This window comes from Adiantum capillus-veneris, chromosome 1 (assembly GCF_014529385.1).
Source record: "Adiantum capillus-veneris isolate H3 chromosome 1, ASM1452938v2, whole genome shotgun sequence".
Taxonomy (NCBI): domain Eukaryota; kingdom Viridiplantae; phylum Streptophyta; class Polypodiopsida; order Polypodiales; family Pteridaceae; genus Adiantum; species Adiantum capillus-veneris.
In genome coordinates this window covers 48,874,727-48,883,840 of record NC_140931.1, presented here as the reverse complement: position 1 = coordinate 48,883,840, position 9,114 = coordinate 48,874,727, and the positions used below count along the sequence as shown (strand labels likewise).

The 9,114-nt window shown below is 36.4% G+C and overlaps 1 pseudogene; it reads left to right on the top strand.

Moving 5' to 3' along the window:
* Positions 1 to 5,898: 5,898 nt before the first annotated feature.
* On the top strand, positions 5,899 to 6,826 carry LOC147464683 (uncharacterized; annotated as a pseudogene).
* Positions 6,827 to 9,114: the final 2,288 nt, after the last annotated feature.

Sequence of the window (9,114 nt, the reverse complement as noted above, 5' to 3'; positions counted from 1 at the left end):
AATGATTTCTTTTAACGTTCCATCACGGTAATTCTTGAAGACAGCATTGAAAGCATTCTTTTAGCAAACAGACATCTTTAAACTTAAGACAGGGTACTGTCAATCAAAACATTATCCATAATAACCATGAACAGTACTCGTTTTGTCTCAAGACCACTTAAGGGTGAAAAACCACACCCATTCCTTGTTCAAATCCGGAGTGGAATAAACCCCCACCCAAGGTTCCGGGTGCCCATACACCAAACCAGTTGCCCATACAACCGGGCGGCTCCCCTAGGATAAAAACGGTATCCTAACTTATGTAGAAACATCAAGACATGACACGGAGTAGAAACTCATCGTTCATGGGGGTAACCGACTTAACCGTGGCTAGAAAGCCAATCATTATCATCAATTTATATCAACGAGTCGGAGGTGTCTTGAGACAAGCTGTCTTAAGGATGATCAAACATATCTTTCCTAATTCAACCAGTTTTAACCCAAACAATTTTTTCCTATATTATAAACAAATGCACGTTGGAAGTTACCTTCCGTTTTCAGCCAGTTTATCCTTCTTACCTATGCAATGCTAACTTATAAAATAACTTAAACTAATTAAAGACTTAATTGAACAATGGGACACCCACCTGGGATTGATTGGCCATCTGCTGCTGTGCTGGCGCCTGAAGACTCTCCTCCGTAGGCCTACTACTAGGCCCGGCTTCGTCGTCGTGCGACGCTCTAGTTTGTTTTGGAGCTACTTCCTCATCATCAGATGTAGGATTTTCTCGGGTTCTTTTTGATGCCATAACTTCTTATCCTTATAAAAAGGACGTCTTATCATTAGGGAAATAATTCAAAATCTAGACTTAACCTTTGTATTCAACCGTAACCCATCCAAGGTTAAATTTATAGTCGTAATTGATAAATTCTTGACCTAGTAATTTTTTATTTGTCTATATAAGCATGATAACTTCTTCCACCGCTTCCCTAAGGGTTTTCTAAGCTCTCCTAACTTTCTTATAATTTTCTATATCTTTTTCCTAATTTTCCTATCAACTTTTAAGCTAATAATTTACTTATTTTGGGCTTAATATTTATTGTATTTAATTTCTCTTAAAGATTTCATTTTCTTAACTTGATATCATAGGTTTGCACTTACTATAATTTTTCTAAAAACTTTTAATCACAAAGTCTATTTATTTTAATTAATCATTTGCTCAAAATAAGACTTTTGGTCAATTATGATTTACTAACCTCACTAATTAACTATGGTATAATTACCACAAGTAGATAAGGATATTTTTGACCTCTGATAATTATCTTATTATTTTCCAACTTACTTATATGATTTCCATCTTCAATTTTCAGATAAAATTAGGATAATTTAACTTAAATAAATACTTATACTACTTTTTTAACCTTAACATATTTATCACGGCCTATCTATTATGTAAGCTAACTGTGATAAATAGAATGTAATCATATAGCATGATTTACAAATTTCCCCCTTGAAATTTCCACCAGAATTAGTATATTTTGACTTAGATAAATATCTATACTACTTTTCTAACCCTGATATAATTATCACCACCTTTTTACCCTATAATACAGCTATGATAAATAGCATGTAATTATAAAACATGATTTACTAATTTCCCTCTTTAGTTTTTAGCTAAAAATAGTGTAATTTGACTTAGATAAATACCTATACTAATTTTATAACCTCAACATAATTTTCACGGCCATTTTACTCTATACTATAGCTCTGATAAATAGCATGTAATCATATAACATGATTTAATAATTTCCCTGATTTAAATTACTCAAAAAACAGAGTTTTTCTACTAAATTAATTAGCTACATTAATTTTTTGATCTTGTCATATTTTTCACAGGTTTTTGACCACCTATTTATCCACTGATAAATATATCACAACATTTGAATTCTATTTACTAATTTCCCCTATTTAAATTACTCAACAAATAGAGTATTTTTGCTAAATTAATTAACTAGATTAATTTTTTGAGCTTCTCCTAATTATATCAGGTTATTAAACACCTAATCAACCACTGCTAAATATATCACAACATTTGAAATCTATTTACTAATTTCCCCTATTTAAATTACTCAAATAACAGAGTATTTTTGCTAACTTAATTAGCTAGATTAATTTTCTCAGCTTCTCCTAATTATCATGGGTTTTTGAACACCTAATTAAGCACTGATAAATCTATCACAACATTTGAATTCCATTTACTAATTTCCCTTATTTAAATTACTCAAATAACAGATTATGTTTGCTAACTTAATTAGCTAGATTAATTTTCTGAGCTTCTCCTAACTATCACAGGTTTTTGAACACCTAATTAACCACTGATAAATATATCACACCATTTTAATTCCATTTACTAATTTCCCCTATTTAAATTACTCAGAAACATAGAGTAATTCTTCCAAATTAATTAGCTAGATTAATTTTTTGAAATTATCCTAATTATCACGGGTTTTTGAACACCTAATTAACCACTGATAAATATATCACAGCATTTGAATTCAATTTACTAATTTCTCCTATTTAAATTACTCAAAAAATAGAGTAATTTTGCTAAATTAATTAGCTAGATTGATTTTCTGAGCTTCTCCTAATTATCACGGGTTCTTGAGCACTTAATTAACCACTAATAAATATATCACAACATTTGAAATCCGTTTACTAATTTCCCTTATTTAAATTACTCAAAAAACAGAGTAATTCTGCTGAATTAATTAGTTAAATTTATTTTCTAAGATTCTCCTAATTATCATGAGTTTTTGAACACCTAATTAACCACTGAAAAATATATCAAAACATTTGAATTCCATTTACTAATTTCTCCTATTTAAATTACTCAAAAAATAGAGTAATTCTTCTACATTAATTAGCTAGATTGATTTTGTGAGATTCTCCTAATTATCACGGGTTTTTGAGCACCTTATTAACCACTGATAAATATATCCCAACATTTGAAATCCATTTACTAATTTCCCCTATTTAAATTACTCAAAAAACAGAGTAATTCTGCTAAATTAATGATCTTGATTGATTCTCTGAGCTTCTACTAATTATCACGAGTTTTTGAACACCTACTTAACCACTGATAAATATATCACAACATTTTAACTCCATTTACTAATTTCCCCTATTTCAATTACTCAAAAAACAGAGTAATTCTGCTAAATTAATTAGCTAGATTAATTTTGTGAGCTTCTCCTAATTATCACGGCTTTTCGATCATCTAATTAACCACTAATAAATATATCACAAAATTTGAAATCCATTTACTAATTTCCCCTATTTAAATTACTCAAAAAACAGAGTAATTCTTCTAAATTAATTAGCTATATTGATTTTGTGAGCTTCTCCTAATTATCACAAATTTTTGAGAACTTAATTAACCACTGATAAATATATCACAACATTTGAAATCCATTTACTAATTTCCCCTATTTAAACTACTCAAAAAACAGAGTAATTCTGCTAAATTAACTAGCTAGATTAATTTTCTGAGCTTCTCCTAATTATCATGAGTTCTTTACCACCTAATTAACAACTGATAAATATATCACATCATTTGAAATTCATTTACTAGTTTCACCTATTAAAATTGTTGAAAAAATAGAGTAATTATGCCTAATTAATTAGGAAAACTTCTCAGAAAATTATTGGATAATGTTCCTAGCTTAATGACTGTCTAGTTCAACTCTGATAATTACCTCAACTTAATCTAAGCTTAATTAATATATTTACCATTAATTCATGGTTAATTTGGCTAATTTCAGTCCTAATATGATAGGATAATTAATTAGCTTAGTATTACTAAGCTTAATTATAATAATCAGCAGAGATTACTTAATTAAGAGAGATTTGAGGAGCATACATAGGCCTAATCTTTGATTTATTAACAAAATAGCTTAATCTAACCTTGCTAATTAAGAAAGATTAAACTAATTACCGTTTAGGTTAATCAATTAGAGATTAATCTCTAATGATTTCTGCATAGCGGTCTCTCTAGAGGAGAGAGAGTGTGTCAAGGCTCCGAGTCTCCGTAAAATGTGAAGCTAGGGGTCCTATTTATAGTTTTCTGGCACTCATAAGCTCTCACCGGCTGAAAAAGGCAGTTGCTTGAAGTTCAAGCAGCCCCCAGCAAGTCAGAAAACGCCCCCTGCTGCTAAATGAGTCCCTGGCAGGTCAGTGATGACCCTCCCATTACCTGCCAGCGTTTAAAATATCAATTCTGCTATACTTTGACCTATTTTTGCTTAATTGGTAAATATCTTGTAAATATCTAGGAGGACTTTAATAAAGTCTATGCTTAAATGATTACTGCAACCCTTCAATTTTACCTATTTTACTCAATTGACAGTGTAAACTTCCAGGGGTCATAACTATGCCAGTTTTTATCAGAATTCAATGCTGAAAATTTCTAGCCCGGGGTTTGCTGTGCTTAAGATTCCAAAAATACCAATATTTGCCATGGTCGGACAATTCTACCTTGCTTTTTCAATAATCATATTAGGTTTCAGAAATTGGAAACCTTACATTGACTTATGTATTAAATAGTTGAAGGATTTCCTCTTACATATCCCCTAACTAAGGTCCTCACACTCGTCCCTTGTGAGCTATGTGCTGAGACTAGGAAATGGCAGCAACACTGCATACACATTGCCAAATGGAGCTAAAGGCCATGTCTTTGTTGGCAACCAGCTCGACGCCATTTTGAGTATGCTTTTGGATGGGGGGTTTTTCTTGCCCAAATATGGCGGAGGCATGCCCATACCATTTACAACGACGCAAGCAATGACACCATGGTCAACAACGTGCAAGCAACGACGCACTCTGTAGACCCTAGAACTCTACATGGCTCAAGTAACCAGTCTCTCTCTCTCTCTCTCTCTCTCTCTCTCTCTCTCTAGCTCGTAACTCTGCCCTAGCTTGTAACACTGCACAGGCCTGCGTCCTCTTCGATCTCCTTGTTTCCCCTCTCGTCCCGCCCTGCCCCACATCTGAATCTACAGCCCAGCCCCGCCCCGCACCGCCAATGACGGTCCATCATCTACCCTAAATCAACGGCCTGTCTACATGAATTTGAGAGTGGATTACTGTCTGTGAAACTGGAGGATAATACTTTAGGGAGCACGAAGCAAAAGAGCAGGCCGAGCGTGAACGACTTCAAAAACAATGGCAAAGGGAGCAAGAGAAGATCAAAAGTAAATTCCACCACTAGCTCTGTATGCAAGGGGGTACTGGTGCTTTGTTGTGTTTTTTCTAACAAAGGTGGAGGTCGCTGCATCTGCAAATGAACCATTAGAGATTACTTACAGCTATTGGTGTCACCCACTTATCCAAAGTTTCAAAGCCTCCCTAGCGCCCCCCTAATTTTTGACAGAGCCACCCATGTGCTTCTCTAAAAACACAATGTTGGAGCTTTCTCCCCAGACTGTGTTTGAAAACAAAGGCAACACATCCCATAGTGGATACATTTAGACCACCCCATGGACTGCAGGAAACGCTGCTTGGGAGGCAAAAAGAAAATTTTAAAAGACACCCATCAGTTCATTGTTTTTGGTGGAATTTGCATCGTTCTTAGACGGTCCTTCAACAAATTCTGTGGTATTTTTGCCCAAGAGATTTGATTGGGCAGCAGATGGCTCTTGCAAAGCAATTGAGTGCAAGAATCCATGTGACTGTGACCCCTCTATTGGGCTAGCCCTAGGAAACTGGAAGGAAGCTTCCGCGCAGAGTAACGGCGGCCACAGTGCATGCACACAGTAACGGCGACCACAGTGCATGCACTGTCCCAAGCACACATTCAAACCACATTTGCTTTACTTTGATAAGACTTTATAGAGGTGTGACCAAACCTGAATTATGCGGCGATGACCAGCACCATCAGCAAAGCTCTCTGTCAGATCCTTTTATGAACACCGTCCCATTCCTCGCTCACTCGATAGGGAGCTCGTTCTGTACAGTAAGCCTAGGAAATCACCTGAATGAATATCATTGGTTGAAAAATTCAAAATTGATGGTCCTGTTCTCTTCACTAATTTAGCAGTGCATATGCAGGGCACACGGCTGTGTGCTTAAGGGATGACAAAAACAATTATGGGTGGCAGAATCAGGTCACGAGAATGAACATGTAATTATTAGCTAATTCAAAGTTTGATCTTCATGTCGAATTGTGACGTTCTTCATGGTGAATCGTGATGTTGCCTTGCTAATTAGAATTGGAGCCGATCTCTTGAGATAGCTAATTCTAGTGTTAGAAGATTTCGGCTACTGATGATGTATTAGTTTAGACAATCGAGTGGACAAAGAATCAGAAACTGAACAAGAATTTATCTACTGGAATGAGAACCAGACTACGTACTGAGAATAATATTCAGATTTAGATTCAGAGTAATGAATACAGAGTAAGTGTAACTGGAATATCTGCCGTGATTGGAATTACAGATGAAAGATTACAATAAGTATGATGTGATTTACAGTTAGAGTATAGCCCAACAACAACTGCCAATGATTGACAACTCAAGTACAAATGCCTCCAAAATGCTAATCCGACTATGCTCAAGATTGTGCTAACCCAAATGCCAACCCGATTACAATGTAATGGACCCTATTTATATACCTTGGGTTTACCATGGTAATTACCGTAGTAATTACTTGACAATTCACTGCCCGTCTCCTAAGAGAATGTTCCCACTTAGTGAAACTGTCTCAGCCGTCTACAATAATGGTTCGGGTTTTGTGAAGGGGGAGGAAATCATCGCTATTGTTCATGGGAGGAGTGGTGGCAGCAACAACTAGCTGATGAGGCACATTCACATGTAGCTCTTCTTCCACTACATCCAGATGTACGTGCAAAGTTTAACAGTAGTGCAGCTCGGGAACATGTAAGGATGATGGATGGAAAACCGTATGGATATCATAATATGATTTTCAGTTGGATTAACACAGAAACTGACAATAGCTCAACAAGTTTTTTCAGAACTCTACTATGATGCAACAGATGAGTTAGAAGAACACTCAGCTACCTCAGATGATTCGGGGTCGAAAAAAAAAACATGTTGGAGCTAAGCTACTCATGAAAGGAGGGCTGGAAAAGTCTTTTGACTTTCCTAACCAAAAACCGAGAAGACAGGAATGGTATAGACAAAAAAGAGACACTAGAAATTTGAAAGCTAGACCTATGCCATCAGTTCCCAGTAGAACACAATTCCTGATGCATATAGATGCACATGATTGTGTCAAGGACAAAATCAGTGGAAGATATCCTTCAAACAAAAATTTAGAAATGTCAAAAACATCGAGAAAAACAAGAAAGGACACTCAAGCAAAACCTAAAAAAGAATTTCCACATCCAGTTGATGCACATCTGGTATGGCTCCAAATTCTTACTAGTGCTTCTTCTACGATCCTTCTGGCTGTTTGGAACTCAGCTCATGTGCTTGGCCTTGATGTTAATGTAGGTGATTTCTGCTATGACTGTTTGGACGCGAATGCAGAGACTAAGCGGCAAACATGTGGAATGAAGCATTTAATAAAAGGTTGGGCGTGCGCGCGCGCGCGCGCACACACACACACACACACACACACACACACACACACACACACACACACACACACACAGAAGATGAAATGAAATTAAATGTTATGTTGGAACTTGGGGGTGTAGGGGTGCTCTTTGTACTTTGTTTGTTGGCTTTCGTTCTTCCTGCTAGTTATGTGGGTCTTCCATTATGGTAGGTGGGCAAATCCTTTGCCTATGGTCCGTGCGGTGGGCAAATCCTTTGCCTCTCCTGCGGTTGGCATTGGCACCCTTTGCATCATCTATTAGGACGTGCATCCTCTGTCTTGCCTTTTTTTCTAGCAAGGGTCCAAGGCTTCCCATATACAACCACCTTGCCTGCTGTGGACACCAATGGCCATGCATGCCTCCATTGTGTCCACAACTTGTTTCCATGATTGATGGCTTGCCTCAATGCTAGATTACGTTAGCATATTGCCACCCATCCATGCCACTCTCATTCCACACAACCAATTGACATGCCCTTCATTGCCACATCACATCTGATTGCCCCTTGCTCCCAATAACAGTGCCACCGCTTGTCTGCTAGATACAAGTGGTAAAGATAAGGGATGACTACACTTTGAAGCATATGTGACTTAGTATTTTGCTCAATACCTAGATAGGAGTACTTGTATAAAAATACTTATGTATAATATATGTATCATGGTTTATTCAATAATTGATAATTGATAGTAGACATAAGATCTATCATTTAAGGTTGATGCAAAAAGTTATTTAGAGAACAATCCATTTCATCTGTGCCTTAAATCCCATGTGGGAAGCCTACTGAGTAGGTGGCTAGTATCGTTTGTTTCGAGATTGAGATTTGTATCAATTTATAGGGGAAATGTTGTCCGTTTTTTGACAAATTACATTGAATCGATTGGTTTATTTTAATGTGGTATTCATTATATTTGTTTCTTTTCATAGTGGTTTTTTCTCTCAAATGAAAACACACTACAATCTACACTTCCGTTCATTTGCAATTTAACATATATTTTTGCAAAAGCATGTGCTTCTAAAATTGTTTTGTTACTAGTATGCATAAAATAGTGGGTCATTACATTCCGTATGAAATCCGTTCGAGGGGGGATGTCTCATTGCGATAATGTCCATATCTTGTCTATATGTAGGGGGTATGCTAGCATGCAAGATATCGTACATAGGGGGTTTCTCTAATTTGGATGCACGCAGGTGACATCCCCCTATTACTAATAGTGAATCCCCCGGGCGGGTATTTCAACTACAGATTCATGTCCCTCCAGGTTAGGTGGTGATGCTAAATGTTCCTCATCATTCATTACCGAGTTAGGCCTGTTCATATGTGAAAATTGCGGTAACCCAGTCTGTAATTCTCCACATTGAGAAGCGATCGAAGTGCTACGAATAACTCTGGATCTCCGTATAACTTAGATATGCTAGTGGTGTGGATTTCTGAGGACATGAAATCCATCATCTTGGCAACATTCAATGGCATCTTGTGGGACGTAGGACCTTGACAAGAGAATGGTGAAGATGGAATCTC